Source organism: Rhinoraja longicauda, chromosome 17, assembly GCF_053455715.1.
Source record: "Rhinoraja longicauda isolate Sanriku21f chromosome 17, sRhiLon1.1, whole genome shotgun sequence".
In the NCBI taxonomy this organism is placed as follows: domain Eukaryota; kingdom Metazoa; phylum Chordata; class Chondrichthyes; order Rajiformes; family Arhynchobatidae; genus Rhinoraja; species Rhinoraja longicauda.
Genome location: NC_135969.1, coordinates 968,609 through 987,430, shown reverse-complemented (window position 1 = coordinate 987,430; position 18,822 = coordinate 968,609).

Sequence of the window (18,822 nt, the reverse complement as noted above, 5' to 3'; positions counted from 1 at the left end):
GAAAAGTCTGAACAAGGGTCTCGACCCGAAAAAGTTACCTATTCCTTTTCTCCAGAGATGCTGCCTGACCTGCTGAGTCCTCTTATATACCCAAATTAAAATATGTTTCTCGCATAGGTAAGCACATCTTCTTCCATGTACCTCATCTGATGCATCAAACATTTGGAGTCAAGCAATGTTGCCAAAATGACATAACTAGAACTAGAACCTTGAAACCTTGAAACCTTGAGATGCCTTTAAAAATAAGACACTGGAAGAGGATTAATAAATCAATGTGCAGGAAGGAACTGTATACACTGGTTTACACCGAAGATGGACATAAACTGCTGGAGTAACTCAGCGGGACAGGCAGTATCTCTGGAGAGAGGAATGGGTGACGTTTCGGGAGGAGATCCTTCATTGGACCAATTAATTAATCAAATTCAGTCTCAAGATGTAGGCATGATTAGAGAAGCTTGTACTTCCTCCCCATCTTTAGTTGCCGTGGTGACCACCTTCTTGAAATGTGGGAAGGATGTTTAGTCCACTGGGGCACCGAGAGAACAAGAGGAACTCGGTGGGGGGAGAGGAGAGGGGGCAAGAAGGAAGAGGCACCATTGCAACGATAGTGAATGTGTAGGAAGGAACTGCAGATACTGGTTTAAACCGAAGATAGACCCAAAAGGCCTGTTTCCGTTAACATTGTTACTTTTTTGCATATCTTTCATTCATTGTTCTTTATCTCTCTACATCATCGTCTATATCTCTCATTTCCCTTATCCCTAACCAGTCTGAAGAAGGGTCTCGACCTGAAACGTCACCCATTCCTTCACTCCAGAGATGCTGCCTGTCCCGCTGAGTTACTCCAGCTTCTACCTTCAGGACTATATTGAATACTTTTGTAACTTTGTTGGTGCCCTACACTGTTACGCAGCAACCGTTTGCATATATTATATATTGTACGCAAATCACAGAATGTCACTGTACCAAGTACATGTGTGAATAAAGTATCAATCAATCAATCAATCAATCAATGTAGGCAATTTAAAAAGCAGGACCTCAAGGGTAGCATCTCCAGATTACTGCCAGTGCCATGTGCTAGTGAGGGTAGGAAAAGGCACAGAGGAGAGATGGACGTGTGGCTCAGGGGCTGGTGCAGGGGGCAGGGATTCAAATATGACAGCATTGATGTAGCGGCATCTCGGGTAGGGTTGCCAACCGTCCCTTATTAGCCGGGACATCCCATATTTTGGGCTAAATTAGTTTGTTCCGTACGGGATCGCCCTTGTCCCGTATTAGGCCCGGATGGCGCTGTAGGCCCGGACACTGTAGGCCCGGACACTGTAAGCCCGGACACTGTAGGCCCGGACACTATAAGCCTGGACACTGTAGGCCCGGACACTGTAGCCCGGGGGCCACAGCAAGCCTGGACACTGTAAGCCTGGACACTGTAGGCCCGGACACTATAAGCCTGGACACTGTAAGCCCGGACACTGTAGGCCCGGACACTATAAGCCTGGACACTGTAGGCCCGGACACTGTAGCCCGGGGGCCACAGCAATCCTGGATAGTGTAGACCTGGACAGTGTAGGTCTGGAGGTCCGGGCGCCGCCTAACGCAACCCGCGTCCCATCCCGGGCGGCTGCCATTGGTGGAGCGGGAGCACTTGGCCGCTGGCTGGGTGAGGTCACGTGGGCGCGGGGCGGTGACGTCACCTTGTCCCTTATTTGGGAGTGAGAAAGTTGGCACCCCTAATCTTGGGGTCCATCCATAATTCCATGAAAGTAGAGAGAGTGGTAAAGAAGGCAGAGGGATGCCTGCCTTCCTAGGGCAGGTTGTAGAGGAATTTGGTGAGGTCACATTTAGAGTACTGAGTGCAGACCTGACTGCCCGCCCCATCGCAGGAAGAACATGGTGGCTTTGGAAGGTTTGCAGAGAAGGTTTACTGCCATTTTGACCAGATTAGGGGGTATTAACTGTAGGGAGAGGTTGAATAGACTTGGATTGTTTTCTCTGAATCACCAGAGGTTGCGGGGGGGACCTGATCGAAGTACATGAAATGATGAGAGGCATAGATAGGGTAGACAGTCAGAAACTTTTTTCCAGGATAGGAAAATCAAGTACTATGGGGCACAGCTTTAAGGTGAGAGGGGCACATTTTAAAGAAGCTGTGTGGGGCATCTTTTTTTACACAGATGGTGGGGAGTGCCTGGAACTTATCATATCATATCATATCATATATATACAGCCGGAAACAGGCCTTTTCGGCCCTCCAAGTCCGTGCCGCCCAGCGATCCCCGTACATTAACACTATCCTATACCCACTAGGGACAATTTTTACATTTACCCAGCCAATTAACCTACATACCTGTACGTCTTTGGAGTGTGGGAGGAAACCGAAGATCTCGGAGAAAACCCACGCAGGTCAAGGGGAGAACGTACAAACTCCTTACAGTGCAGCACCCGTAGTCAGGATCGAACCTGAGTCTCCGGCGCTGCATTCGCTGTAAAGCAGCAACTCTACCGCTGCGCTACCGTGCTGCCAGGGTTGGTGGTGGAGGCAGAAACGGTAGTGGCTTTGAAGAGACTTTTGGATAGGCAGGTGGATATGAAGGGAATGGAGGGATATATGTAGATTATGTGCAGGTAGATGAGAGATGGTCTTGGCATCATGTTGGGCACAGACATTGTGGGTCTTCTGTGTTCTATGTTCATTTGAATAATAATAATAATAATTTGGCAAAATGATTTAAATTAACTTTCGCCTCCTGCTCTCAGGATGAATGGAGACTGCAGGCCGATGGCGGACGTGACCGATCTGCAATGGGAACAAGATTCACTCGTCTAATGCTGAGGCAAGGCTCTGCCAGTCACCTGGAGATGTACAGCAGGTTGGCAAGTTGCTTGCTTGTGCTTGGTCAATCCTTTTGCACTGGACAAGCTAGATGCAGGAAAAATGTTCCCAATGTTGGGCAAGTCCAGAACCAGGGGCCACAGTCTCAGAATAAAGGGGAGGCCATTTAAAACTGAGATGAGAAAGAAAATTCCACCCTGAGTGTTGTGAATTTGTGGAATTCTCTGCCACAGAGGGCAGTGGAAGCCAAATCACTGGATGGATTTAAGAGAGAGTTAGATAGAGCTCTAGGGGCTAGTGGAATCAAGGGATATGGGGAGAAGGCAGGCACGGGTTATTGATTGGGGACGATCAGCCATGATCACAATGAATGGCGGTGCTGGCTCGAAGGGCCGAATGGCCTCCTCCTGCACCTATTTTCTCTGTTTCTATGTTCTATGTTTCTGTCAAATTCATGGACTGATAGAGTCACACAGCCATATGGAAACAGGCTCTTCAGTCCAACTTGCCCACACTAACCAACATGTCCCATCTGGCCCATATCGCTCAAAGTGCTGGAGTAGCTCAGCAGACTGAACCAGTCTGAAGAACGGTCCTAACGTCACCTATCCTTGTGCTCCAGAAATGCTGCCTGACCCGCTGAGTTACTCCAGTAATTTGTGTCCTTTGTGAAGACAAATGTAGGTCCCTTACAGTCAGAGACAGGTGAACTTATAATGGGAAACAAGGAAATGGCAGAACAGTTAAACAAGTGCTTTGGTTCTGTCTTCACGAAGGAAGACACAAACAATCTCTCAGAAATACTAGTGGACCGAGGATCTAGTGGAAGGGAGGAACTGAAGGGAATCCACATTAGCCAGAAAATGGTGTTCGGTAAACTGTTGGGACTGAAGACAGATAAATCCCCAGGGCCTGATGGTCTGCATCCCAGAGTACTCAACGAGGTGGCCCTAGAAATCGTGGATGCATTGGTGATCATTTTTCAAAGTTCTCTCGAATCCGGATCAGTTCCTGTGGACAAGAGGGTAGCTAATGTAACCCCACTTATTAAGAAAGGAGGGAGAGAGAAAATGGGGAATTAACGACCAGTTAGCCTTACATTGGTAGTGGGGAAGATGCTGGAGTTGATTATTAAAGATGTAATAGCAGGGAATTTGGAAAGCAATGACAGGATCGGTCAAAGTCAGCATGGATTTATGAAGGGGAAATCATGCTTGAATATATCTTTTGGATTTTTTTGAGGATGTAACAAGTAGAAAGGATAAGGGAGAACCAGTTGATGTAGTGTACGTGGACTTTAAAAAAGCCTTTGACAGGGTCCCACACAAGAGATTTGTGTGCAAGATTAGAGCACATGGTATTGGAGGTATGGTACTGACATGGATAGAGAACTGGTTGGCAGACAGGAAGCAAAGAGTAGGAATTAACGGGTCCTTTTCAGAATGGCAGGCAGTGACTAGTGGGGTGCCGCAAGACTCAGTGCTGGGACCCTAGTTGTTTATAATATATATTAACGATTTAAATGAGGGAATTAAATGTGACATCTCCAAGTTTGCTGATGACACAAAGCTGGGTGGCAGTGTGAACTGCGAGGAGGATGCTGTGAGGATGCAGGGTGACTTGGACAGGTTGGGTGAGTGGGCAAATGCATGGCAGATGCAGTATAATGTGGATAAATGTGAGGTTATCCACTTTGATAGTAAGAACAGGAAGGCAGATTATTATCTGAATGGTGTCAGATTAGGAAAAGGGAAGGTGCAACGAGACCTGGGTGTGCTTGTACATCAGTCACTGAATGTAAGCAAAGGAGTATTGTGTGCAGTTTTGGTCTCCTAATTTGAGGAAGGACATTATTGCTATTGAGGGAGTGCAGTGTAGGTTCACCAGGTTAATTCCTGGGATGGTGGGACTGATGTAATATGAAAGAATGGGTCGACTGGGCTTGTTTTCACAGGCATTTAGAAGGATGAGGGGAGATCTTAGAGAAACATGTAAAATTCTTAGAGGATTGGGCAGAGTAGATGCAGGAAAAACGTTCCCGATGTTGGGGGAGTCCAGAACCAGGTGTCACAGTTTAAGAATAAGGGGTAGGCCATTTAGGACTGAGATGAGGAAACGCTTTTTCATCCAGAGAGTCGTGAATCTGTGGAATTCTCTGCCTCAGAAGGCAGTGGAGGGCAATTCACCGGATGTTTTCAAGAGAGAGTTATATTTGGATCTTAGGGCTAAGGGAATCAAGAGATATGGGGGAAAAGCCGGAACTGGTACTGATTTTGGATGATCAGCCATGATCATATTGAATGGCAGTAGACACAAAATGGTGGAGTAACTCAGCGGGACAGGCAGCATCTTTGGAGAGAAGGAATGGGTGACGTTTCGGGTCGAGACCCTTCTTCAGACTGATGTCAGGGGAGGGGGCGGGACAGAAATAGAATGTAGTTGGAGACAGTGAGACTGGTGGGAAAACTGGGAACGGGGAGGGATGGAGAGAGAGGGAAAGCAAGGGCTAGAATGGCAGTGCTGGCTCAAAGGGCCGAATGGCCTACTCCTGCACCTATTTTCTATGTTTCGATGTAAACCTATCCTTTCAATGTACCTGACTAAATTTAGATTAGTTTAGTTTAGTTTAGAGATGCAGCGTGGAAACAGGCCCTTCGGCCCACCGTGTCCGCACCGACCAGCGATCCCCGCACGTTAACACTATCCTACACACACACACACCAGGGACAATGTTTTTTTATATTTACCAAGCCAATGAACCTACAAACCTGTCCGTCTTTGGAGTGTGGGAGAAAACCAAAGATCTCGGACAAAACTCACGCGGGTCAACGGGAGAAGGAACAAACTCCGTACAGACAGCGCCCGTAGTCGGGATCGAACCCTGGTCTCCGGCGCTACATGTGCTATAAGGCAGCAACTCTACCACTGCGCCACCGTGCCGCATAAATGATTCTTCAACATTGCATTAGTCCCTGCCTCATCTACCTGCTCTGGCAGCTCTTTCCATGACCCGCGTGAGTTTTGTGTGGAAAAGTTATCCCTCAAGTTCCTATTAAATATTTCCCCCCTCACAAACTCTGTGCGTCTACCCGATCTATTCCTCTCATGTTTTTATACACCTCTATAAGATCACCCCTCATCCTCTCCCTGTAGCTCACACCCTCTAGTCCTGGCAACATCCTCGTAAATCTTCTCTGCACCCTTTCCAGCCTGACAAGGGTCTCGACCCGAAACGTCACCCATTCCTTCTCTCCTGAGATGCTGCCTGACCTGCAGCATTTTGTGAATAAATCTTTCCTATAACATGGTGCCCAGAACTGAACACAATAACTCTGAATGCTGCCTCACCAACGTCTCATATAACGACAAGATGACCTCCCAACTTCTATGCTCAATACTCTGACCGATGAAGAGCCAAAAGCCTTTTTGACCACCCTGCCTACCTGTGGTGTCACTTTCAAGGAACCATGTACCTTTACTCCTACATCCCTCTGCTCAGCAATGCTCCCCAGAGCCCGACCATTCACTGTGTAGGTCCTGTCCTCACACTGTGTTAGTCTTGGTGCATCCCTGTCAGTTATCCGCCTGGTTCCACTATGCCCACTCAATCATTTCTCAAGTTTTGCATGCCACAATTGAGCTTACTGCCAATATTACCTCTGATACGACACGATACGATAGAACTTTATTCATCTCAGGAGGGAAATTGATCTGCCAACAGTCATAAAAAAACACAAAATCCATGAAACATGAAATTGAAGTGACGCGTGGAAAGGCTTGGGGGGTGTGCAGGGATGGGGGGGGAGGTGGGGTGGGGTGGGAAGTCAGTCTCAGTCTCAGTCTCAGTCTCAGTCTCAGTCTCAGTCTCAGTCTCAGTCTCAGTCTCAGTCTACCCCACGACAGAAGGGGGAGGAGTCTGTTGCTGAAGGTGCTCCTCAGGTTGACCAGTGTGTCATGGAGGGGGTGGAGCTTTATTGTCCAAGATGCTCCGCAGATTGAGGAGCATCCTCCCCTCCAAGATCACCTCCCATAAATCCAACTCCACCCCCAGGACGGAGCCAGCCTTCCTGATGAGTTTGTTGATCCTATTGGCTTCCGCGACCTTCGCCCTGCTACCCCAACACAACCGCGAAGAAGATGGCACTGTCTACCACCGATTGGTAGAACATCTGCAGCATCTTACTGCAGACTTTGAAGGAGCCGAGGCTTCTCAAAAAGTACAGCCGGCTCTGTCCCTTGTCCAGGGTCTCAGCGTACCTGGACCAGTCCATTTTACTGTCCAGGTACACTCCAAGGTATTTGTACTCCCCGGTAAACTGCACATCCACACCATTAATGGAGACAGGGGACAGGGGTGTTCCTCTCCTCCTAAAGTCCACCACTAACTCCTTAGTCTTGTTGGTGTTCAGCTGCAGGTGATTCAGCCCACACCACTCAACAAAGTCGCTGACTACACCTCTGCTGGCTTCCTCCCCTCACTGATGCAGCCCACAATTGCAGAGTCCTCTGAAAACTTCTGCGGGTGTCAGGAGACGGAGTTCTACCTGAAGTCCGTGGTGTAGATGGTGAACTGGAAGGGAGAGAGGACCGTCCCCTGTGTTGCTCACCACCATGTCCGAGACACAGTTCCGTAGCCCGACATATTGTGGTCATCCAGTCAGGTAGTTGGTGATCCACGCACCTTGGTTAGTTTGTTCCCTAACAGTGCGGGCTGGATGGTGTTAACACTCTCACACTGCCTCCCGGCTTATCCAGGCGAGCATAAGAAGATGGAGCAGGTGGATGATGGCGTCCTCAACCCCATCTTTGTTTGGTGAGTGAACTGCAGGGGGTCCAGGTAGGGTTTAACCAGGGCTCGCAGGTGAGTGAGTGAGCACCAGCCTCTCCAGGAACTTCATGATGTGTGAGGTCAGTGTGGTCATTGGGGGAGCTGGGGCACATACTCTTTGGTGCAGGAACCAGGCAGGATGTCTCCAAATCACAGGAGCCCTCTCCAGGCTCAGGCTCAGGCTGAAGATGTGCTGGAGTACTGCGCACACCCGACAGCCACATGCCTTGAGTACCCTCGGGCTGACACCATCAGGACCCGTGGCTTTGTCTGGGCGGAGTCTGCTCAACTCCCTCCTCACCTGCTCAGCCTTGATGGTCAGGCACGACAAAGAAAGGGCAGAGGAAGTGGACCAGGGGGATTGAGGGGGAGTGTCTGTAGGGTGGGCAGCGGCCCCACTGTCAAAGTGGAAGCACCTGTACTGTGGGCGGAGACCCACAATGTCCGGGCTCTACACTCGCTCCTTTACCGTGATGTGACCAGGGTTGCACCACTTGTCAACGAGAACAGCAAGTCCCCCACCCTTACACTCGCCACTCTCTCTGCAGTCCCTGTCCAGCCGAACAGTCTGAAAGCAGTCCACACTCGCGGTAGACTCAGGGATGGCCTGGGGGAGCCATGTCTCTGCGAAACACAGCACACTGCCCTCACGGTACACCCTCTGGGTCTTCACTAGTGCAAGCTAGCTCGTCCATCTCTGTTAGCCAGCGATCTCACATTCCCCATTATGATGGAAGGCAAGTGTGGCTTGTTCCTCCTTTCTCCGCACCTCGTTTTACTCCCGACTGGCATCTCTTGTATTTCCTTCTCAGTTCCTTGGGGATTTCTGATGTAACCTGGTGAAGCCAGCCGCTCGGGGCAGTCCGAGCTCCAGCAGTTCATCCCTGGAGTAGACAACAAAGAGGCCAGTTCCTGGCTGTTGCAGTGCAGAGACGGAGACAGGCTGAAAATGTATCTCCCCAATGAGGAAAGAGATAAAAGGTTCACCCGAACCCCCCCCCCCCCCTGCCCACCCCCCACATAAAACAAACCAGAAGAGAGCATTGACACATACCTTCTCAACACACCAGAAATATCCAAAAAAAGACGAAAAAGACAGACGTACTGTGGGCGAGGCTGCCATGGTGGCGCCACCCAGTGGAATTCACTCACTTACATAAACAATTCACGATAGGTGGTCCCGTTTCCAGGATGACCTGTGTTATGGGGTCTGGCAAGGGCTTCCCATCCGTTTAATAGATCTCAAGGCATTGCCTGAGCTCGCTGTTCTTGCAGTGACACTGGGAAGGCGAGCGAGAGCGAGGGAGGTGCTGGAGACCAAAGATACTAGAGGAACAAGATAGACCACTCGACCCTAAAAACCGTAGTATGTCATGCAGCCATTTGAGTAGGCAGAAACTTGCAGAAACTTGCAGAAACATTTAAAAAGAAAAATAACAAAAATCTGTGAATTGATAGATGAGATATATTCTGCATTTTAATGGTATCATCAAACATACTGTTCCCCCAAAGCACTGATTACACTGCGAGAGGCATAACGAACGGTGGTTTTTGCCTACTAAAATGGCGGACGTTACGCTCCTTTGCGTACTACACTTCAGTATAGGCGATTTCAACGGAGTGGTCCATCTTGTTCCTCTAGTATCTTTGCTGGAGACCAACCGCTGACTGTGTTGTGGGCATCATCCACAAAGGGCAGCAGTGAGCCCTTCCTCACCAGCCGCCGTGCCATCCCATTGACGCGGCTGTTGTTGCGGCTCACGTTGTATCCCCCGGCCAACAGCGCTTCCTTCAGGCTGCTGCCACCGACAGGACGCGCACGGTCACCGTGGGGCTCCCTCCCCTCCCACCTGTTGTCGCTTCTTCCCATTGACTGTTGATTTGTCCTCTCCCCCCTCCCTCTCCTCCTCCTCCTCCTCCTCCTCCTCCACCTCTAGAGAGAAGGAATGGGTGACGTTTTGGGGCGAGACCCTCCTTCAGACTGACGTTTCGGGTCGAGACCCTTCACTTCCCTTCCTATACCCATGGTAACCTTCTGTCCTGGGCCTCCTCCATTGTCAGCAAACTGGAGGATCAGCACCACACATTGGGGACCTGACAACCCAAAAATATGAACCCTTCAGGCGGCACGGTGGCGCAGCAGTAGAGCTGCTGCCTTACAGCGAATGCAGCGCCGGAGACCCGGGTTCCATCCCGACTACGGGCGCCGTCTGTACGGAGTTTGTACGTTCTCCCCGTGACCTGCTTGGGTTTTCTCCGAGATCTTCAGTTTCCTCCCACACTCCAAAGGTTTGTAGGTTAATTGGCTTGGTATAAATGTAAAAGTTGTCCCTAGTGGGTGTAGGATAGTGCTAATGTGCGGGGATCGCTGGTCGGCACGGAACCGGTGGGCCGAAGGGCCTGTTTCCGCGCTGTATCTATAAACCAAATAAACTAAACTATATTCTCCAATTTTAGGTAACCTCTGACAACTTCCCCCCATTCTGTCCCTCCCCCTCCCCTCTCCTGTGCCCCACCTGGGCTGCCATCTATTTCCCCCTTCCCCCTCCCCTCTCCTGTGCCTCACCTGGACTGCCATCTATTTCCCCCTTCCCCCTCCCCTCTCCTGTGCCCCACCTGGACTGCCACCTATTTCTCCCCTCCCCCACCCCGCACATCCCTTCCTTTAGACATTAGACTTTATAGACAGCGTGGAGACAGGCCCTTCCACCCACCGAGTCGTCAAAGACCAGTGATCAACCCTTACGCTAGCACTATCGAGGGAACATTTACAATTTAACCAAAGCCAATTAACCTACAAACCTGTATGTCTTTGTAGTGTGGGAGGAAACCAGAGCACCCAGAGAAAACCCACGTGGTCACGGGGTGATGGTGCAAACTCCGTACAGACGGCACCCGTGGTCAGGATGGAACCCGGGCCTCTGGCGCTGTAAGGCAGCTGCTCGACCACTGCACCACCAGTTTTCTTTCTGGCTTCAGAATTTGTAACTCTGGTGAATCCGGTCAAACCTTCAGCTTTCATCTCTGGACATTGTTCCAACCATCTCCCTATCAAACCCCCCCTCGCCTATATCCACCTGTTACCTGCTGCACTTTGCCCTGCCTCTCCTCTCTTCCAGCTTTCTTCTCCCCAACCCTCCCCCCCCCCCCCCAACAATGTCTGAAAAAGGATGCCATGTTGTCCAGAGATGCTGCCTGACCCAGCTGAGTTACTCCAGCACTTTCTGTCCTTTAGTACATCTCAGTGTCTGCAGTTCCTTGGTTCTACACTCTAATGAATCGATAGTCTGTCCTTCCTGACTCCTCATTACCCTCAATACAAACCAATAAATATAAGAATTACCACAAGGATAGGGCACTCAATCTCTTCAGGTCTGCTCTGCCATTGATTGATTTGCTTGTCCCATCAATTGCACATTCTAGTGAACCCACATATATATCTCCCCTCTTGCATCTACCACCGCCTGAAATATATGCAAAGAATCTGCTGCACTGCGCTTTGAGCAGAGGTCTTGTCTTAAACAGCGTTCTAGATTCTAGATTCCTATTTCTAGAGTTCCAGACCTAGCTTCTCGCACAAGAGGAAGCATCTTCTCCATTTTCACTCTGTCAAGAACTCCCTGCATTTTGAATATTTCAATCAAATCCTCTCTAAATCGTCCAATCATCAATGGAAACAAGTTTAGCCAATCCAACAATTCCTCAACCAGCTCAATCCAGGAATTAGCTTAAGGGCCTGTCCCACTGAGGCGGTTTTTAATGCGACTACAGGCGACTAGGCTGTCGCCACACGCTGTCACCACACGCTGTCACCACACGCTGTCACCACACGCTGTCGCCACACGCTGTCACCACACGCTGTCACCACACGCTGTCACCACACGCTGTCGCCACACGCTGTCACCACACGCTGCCACCACACGGTCCTGAGTCGTCTCCAAAGAGTCGTAGAGATTTTCTGGTCGCCGCTGGATTTTCAAAATGTTGAAAGATTTTCAGCGACAGTGGGTTTGACACCAATGAGCGTAGCTTGACGTCTCCTGATATTGGTGCTGTCATAAGTTGTCGCCGGTGCTGACTTCGGTGAATTCCATTGGCGACTACCTAGGTCAACCTACGTCAACCGGCGACAGGGCAAAACCGGAGGCGAAAATGATGTGAATTGTCTTCAGTTGTCGCCGACAGGGTCGTAGCTTGTCGTAGCTTGTCACGGGTGGACGTAGGTTGACTTTGGTTGTTGTAGGTTGTCACCTGTGTGGACGTAGGTTGTCGTAGGTGCGGTCGTAGGTGGATGTCCTACTCACGACAATTGGGTCGCCGGTTGTCGGTAGTTTGCCATAGCTTGACGTCGACTAGGTGGTAGGTTGTTGTAGTTTGTCGGAGAAAACCCACGCAGGTCACGGGGAGAACGTACAAACTCCGTACAGACGGCGCCCGTAGTCAGGATCGAACCTGAGTCTCCGGCGCTGCATTCGCTGTAAGTCAGCAACTCTACCGCTGCGCCACTGTGGCTAATGGCTAATACATTAATGTAGTTGCGTCTTGTTGCTTTTTTGGTGTGATTGTATGGTAAATCAAATAGCTTGTATGTTTTTACATACTTAGCTAATACATTAATTACAATTACCACTACAGTTACCCCGGTTTCCATTGATGGCGCCAAAGTAGAGATGGTTGAAAACTTCAAATTGCCAGGAGTCAATATCACCAACAACTTCTCCTGCATCACCCACACTGAAGCAATGACCAAGAAGGCACACCAATGCCTCTACTTCCTCAGAGGGCTTAGGAATGTTCGGAAAGGCCCCCACAACTCTCACCAACTTCTACAGATGCGACGTAGAAAGTATTTTATTGGGGTGCATCTCAGCACGGTTAGGGAACAGCTCTGCCCAAGACTGCAAGAAATTGCAGAGAATTGTGGACGCAGCTCAGACCATTGCACACAACCAACCTCCCTTCCATTGACTCCATTTACACGCTGCCTCGGCAAGGCCAGCAGCATCATCAAGGACCAGTCACACCTTGGCCACTCCCTCTTCTCCCCTCTCCCATCGGGCAAAAGGTACAGAAGTGTGAAAAAGCACACCTCCAGATTCAGGGACAGTTTCTTTCCAGCTGTTATCAGGTAACTGAATCATCATACCACAACCAGAGAGCAGAGCTGAACTACTATCTCCCTCATTGGAGACCCTAGGACTATCCTTGATTGGACTTTACTGGCTTTATCTTGTACTAAACATTATTCACATTATTCCCTTTATCCTGCATCTTCACACTGTGGACGGCTCGATTGTAATCATGTGTTGTCTTTCCACTGACTGGTTAGCACGCAACAAAAGCTTTTCACTGTACATCGGTGACGAAAGTTTAAACTCAAACTCAAACTTAATTTAGATAATATAGACAATAGACAATAGACAATAGGTGCAGGTGTAGGCCATTCGGCCCTTCGAGCCAGCACCGCCATTCAATGTGATCATGGCTGATCATTCCCAATCAGTACCCCGTTCCTGACTTCTCCCCATACCCCCTGACTCCGCTATCCTTAAGAGCTCTATCTAGCTCTCTTTTGAATGCATTCAGAGAATTGGCCTCCACTGCCTTCTGAGGCAGAGAATTCCATAGATTCACAACTCTCTGACTGAAAAGGTTTTTCCTCATCTCCGTTCTAAATGGCCTACCCCTTATTCTTAAACTGTGGCCCCTGGTTCTGGACTCTCCCAACATTGGGAACATGTTTCCTGCCACTAACGTGTCCAACCCCTTAATAATCTTATACGTTTCGATAAGATCCCCTCTCATCCTTCTAAATTCCAGTGTATACAAGCCCAGTCGCTCCAGTCTTTCAACATATGATAGTCCCGCCATTCCGGGAATTTAACCTCGTAAACCTACGCTGCACGCCCTCAATAGCAAGAATGTGCTTTTTACTTTTTCACATTTTCCCACTTTAAATTAATTTGGCAGATCTTGAATGAGGGTAGGAGTATGGGGACTGATCTCATGCAGGTGCATATGATCATGAGGGGAACAAATAGGATCCCTGCACAGAATCCTTTACCCAGAGTAGGGGAATTAAGAGTTAGAGGTGATAGGCTTAAGGTGAGAGGGGGAAGATTTAATAGGCTCCTGAGGGGCAACATTTTCATACAGAGGGTGGTGGGGAAATGGAACAAGCTGCCACAGGAGGTAGTTGAGGCAGGTTTAACATTTAAAAAAACATTTGGGCTGGGACATGGATATGAAAGTTTGGAGGGATCTGAGCTGAACACGGGCAGGTGGGACTGGTGTAGATGGGGCATGTTGGTGGGCATGGGCAGGTTGGGCTGAAGAGCCTGTTTCCATGCTGTATGAGGAGGCTATGTCTCTATGATTGGTGCTGTTGTGGCGGGTGCGTGAGAAAGCCTGGAGTGAAGGCGAGGAGCCAGGCAAATTCTGTAGAGGCTTTAATGAACACAGCACACTAATCTCCACTTCAGTGTGAGACTGGAGACTAGGCTCACGCCACAATCCTTGCTGCTTATCTGTGTAGCTGGGAGCCGCCCCCGAATCTGTCCATCACTGTGCTGGAAGGTTCCATATGGGAGTGGCCTGACCCTTGGGAGCCGCCACAGGACCCCCCTTCCCCCCCGCCAGAACCGGAGGCATGAAACTGACTGGCGGGCGCACAACGCGACCTGATGGCGTGCGCTGGTCAGCCGACGCAGGGGCCGGCGAAGGCAAAGGTGGAGGGAGCCGGCTTCAGGCGATCGACCGACACAGTCTCACGCCGGCCCCCCATGTCCAGCACAAAGGTGGTTGGCCCATGTTGCAGCACACGGAATGGGCCCTCGTACGGCCTCTGGAGCGGCGCACGTCCGGTGTGCATCACGGCGCAAGAAGACATAAGGGCAGTCCCGGAGGGCTGGTGGCACGCGGGGGCGCTGTAGGGCGGCCGAGGGTGGCTCCGGCTATCCTTGCGCCGAGGGCTTGAACTCCCCAGGCAACGTGAGCGGAGATCCGTAGACGAGCTCCGCCGAGGACGAGGCCAAGTCCTCCTTCGGGGCAGTCCGAATGCCCAACAAGACCCACGGCAACTGTGCGGACAGGGCACGAGCACATGTCACTGTGTGGCCAGGGCACATGTCACTGTGTGGCCAGGGCACATGGCACTGTGTGGCCAGGGCACATGGCACTGTGTGGCCAGGGCACGAGCACATGGCACTGTGTGGACAGGGCACGGGCACATGGCACTGTGTGGCCAGGGCACATGGCACTGTGTGGACAGGGCACGGGCACATGGCACTGTGCGGACAGGGCACGGGCACATGGCACTGTGTGGCCAGGGCACATGGCACTGTGTGGCCAGGGCACATGGCACTGTGTGGACAGGGCACGAGCACATGGCACTGTGTGGACAGGGCACGAGCACATGGCACTGCAGAAGTGTCAGCCAGCGCAATGGCCTCCGGCCACCGCATGAAGCGGTCCACCACCGTGAGGAGGTGGGTGATGCCGCGGGACGTGGGAAGTGGGCCCACGATGTCCACCTGGATGTGGTCACACCGCCGGCGCGGTACCCCGAACTCCTGGAGGAGTGCTCGGACGTGGCGTTGCATCTTGGCCGTCTGGCATGGAATGCAGGACCGGGCCCAGTGACCAACCTGATTGCGCAGGCCGTGCCACATGAACCAGGCGGCCACCAAAGCTGTCGCCGCCCAGATGGAAGGGTGCGCCAGCTCGTGGATGACGTCGAAAACTCTTCAGCGCCAGGCGGCAGGGACGATGCAGGGACGATGCAGGGACGATGCAGGGACGATGGGCCGTGGCTGACAGATGAGACGTCGCACAGTAACGTTGCCCCCACTGGACCAGACGGCAGTCCAGAGATGGCAGTCCAGTAGGCGGACATCTCACTGTCTTCCAGCTGAGCCACTGCTAGGGTGGAGTAATCGATGCCCAGGGCCATTCCAGGACAGCATTGATGGCGGGGCGGGACAGCGCATCGGCGACCCGGTTCTCCTTCCCCTCGATGTAGCGGATGGAGGTGGTGAACTCCGACACGAACGCCAATTGGCGCTGCTGCCGAGCAGACCACGGGTCGGACACCTTGGCAAAGGCGAACGTGAGGTGCTTGTGGTCGGTGTAGGCTGTAAAGGGTCGACCCTCCAGGAAGTAACGGAAGTGTCGTACCGCCAGGTACAAGGCGAGGAGTTCCCGGTCGAACGTGCTGTAGTTTCTTTGGGTGTTGTTGAGATGCTTGCTGAAAAAAGCCAGGGGCCGCCAACACCCGTCCGTGAACTGCTCCAGCACCGCATCGACCAGGCCGTGGGTCATCGACTAGGCCGTGGGTCATTGAGCTGCTGATAGAGCTGCCGGAGATGTGCAACGTGCTCCTGTCGAGAGCAGCTAGCCACAAGGATGTCATCCAGGTACACAAACACGAACCCGAGGCACACCCAGTCCATGGGGCGCTGAAACACCTGTGCGGCGCTTTTAAGGCCGAAGGGCATCCGAAGAAATTTGAAAAGGCCGAATGGAGCGATGATTGCCGTCTTGGGCACGTCATCCGGGTGGAACCAGTGTGGCGGGTGCGTGAGAAAGCCAGCAATGAAGGCGAGGAGCCAGGCAAATTCTGTAGAGGCTTTAATGAGCACAGCACACTACTCTCCACTTCAGTGAGAGACTGGAGACTGGGCTCGCGCCACAATCCTTGCTACTTATCTGTGTAGCTGCGAGCCGCCCCCGGATTATCTCTGCAGCTCGGAGCCTCCCCCGGACATGTCCATCACTGTGCTGGAAGGTTCCATATGGGAGTGGCCTGTCCATCACCTGTCCATCACCGTGCTGGAAGGTTCCATATGGGAGTGGCCTGACCCTTGGCACCCACACTGGGCCCATTGCTGTTTGTCGTTTATAATCAATGATTTGGAAGATAATGTACAAGGCATGATTAGTAAGATGACACTACAATAGTTGGTATCATAAAATTATTATGATTATATTTATTATGATTATATTTATTATTATTATTATTAATAATAATAAACAGGGGAAGAGAAAATACATTCTGGCCTTCCATCACAGTGAGGAGGGGACTGGAGGAGACTCACTGTGATGGATGTTTCTTGTTTTTGTGTTTTGTGTTGGTTGTGGTTGTGTAATTGCGTATTTTATTGCTCTTATTGTTGGACTGTGGGTGACGAAATTTGTGGGTGACAAATAAAGATAATTCTGAATTCTGAATTCTGAATTGTTATATTATTATATTATTAGTAGTATTATTATTATTATTGTTGTTGTTGTTATTATTATTATTATTGTTATTATTATTGTTATTGTTAATATTATTAGTATTATTATTGTTAATATTATTATTATTATTATTATTATTGTTAATATTATTATTACTATTATTGTTATTGTTATTATTATTATTATTGTTGTTGTTATAATTATTATTATTGTTATTATTGCTAATATTATTATTACTATTATTGTTATTATTGTTATTGTTATTATTATTATTATTATTATTATTATTATTATTATTATTATTATTATTATTATTATTATTATTATTATTATTATTATTATTATTATTATTATTATTATTATTATTATTATATTATTGTTATTATAACATTGGTTATGTATTATTACAGTGTGATCTTTATCAGCTAAGCAAGTGGGCCATGGGATGGCTCATGTAGTTTAATGCAGAGAAGTCTGAGGTGATATATTTTGGGAAGTTAAACTAGGACGGGACAGTCACGATGATTGGAAGGGCCCTTGAGTGTGTTGTAGAGCAGAGGGATTCAGGAGTACGTCCATATTTCCCAGATAGTGGTCGACGGGATGGTGAAGAAGACCTTTGGCAAGTTGGCCTTCAGTAGTCAGGGAAGGTGAATATAGAAGTAGGGACGATTCGTCACTGATATACAAGAGATTGGTGAGGCCAGAGTTGTGTTCAGTTGTGGTCCCCCTGCCAGATAAGAGATGCCATTGTTGGAAAGTGTGCAGACAGGATCTACAAGGATGCTGCCAGGACACGAGAGCCCGAGCTACAGGGAGAGGTTGGGGCAGGCTAGGACTTCATTCCTTGGAGTGCAGGAGGCTGAGGGGTGACATTGTAGAGGTGTATAAAATCTATGGGGAAACCATAGGCTAGATGTACAGTATAAGAAAATAACTGCAGATGCTGGTACAAATCGATTTATTCACAAAAAGCTGGAGTAACTCAGCAGGTCAGGCAGCATCTCGGGAGAGAAGGAATGGGTGACGTTTCGGGTCGAGGCCCTTCTTCAGACTGATGTCGGGGGTGGGACAAAGGAAGGATATAGGTGGAGACAGGAAGATGGAGGGAGATCTGGGAAGGAGGAGGGGAAGGGAGGGACAGAGGAGCTATCTAAAGTTGGAGAAGTCGACGTTCATACCACCGGGCTGCAAACTGCCCAGGCGAAATATGAGGTGCTGCTCCTCCAATTTCCGGCGGGCCTCACTATGGCACTGGAGGAGGCCCATGACAGAGAGGTCAGACGGGGAATGGGAGGGGGAGTTAAAGTGCTGGGCCACCGGGAGATCAGTTTTGTTAATGCGGACCGAGCGCAGGTGTTCAGCGAAGCGATCGCCGAGCCTACGCTTGGTTTTGCCGATATAAATAAGTTGACATCTAGAGCAGCGGATGCAATAGATGAGGTTGGAGGAGGTGCAGGTGAACCTCTGTCTCACCTGGAAAGACTGTTTGGGTCCTTTGATGGAGTTGAGGGGGGGGGGGGGGGTAAAGGGACAGGTGTTGCATCTCGTGCGGTTGCAAGGGAAAGTGCCCGGGGTTGGGGTGGTTTGGGTAGGAAGGGACGAGTGGACCAGGGAGTTACGGAGGGAACGGTCTCTGCAGAACACAGAGAGGGGAGGGGAAGCCCCGTTTTCTGAAGAACGAGGACATCTCAGAAGCCCTAGTCTGAAACACCTCATCCCGGGCGCAGATGCGGCGTAGACGGAGGAATTGGGAGTAGGGGATAGACTTTTTGCAGGGGACCGGGTGGGAAGAAGTGTAGTCCAGATAGCTGTGCGAGTCGGTGGGCTTGTAGTAAATGTCCGTCACTAGTCTGTCTCCTGTGATGGAGATGGTGAGGTCCAGAAACGGGAGGGAGATGTCAGAGATAGTCCAAGTATATTT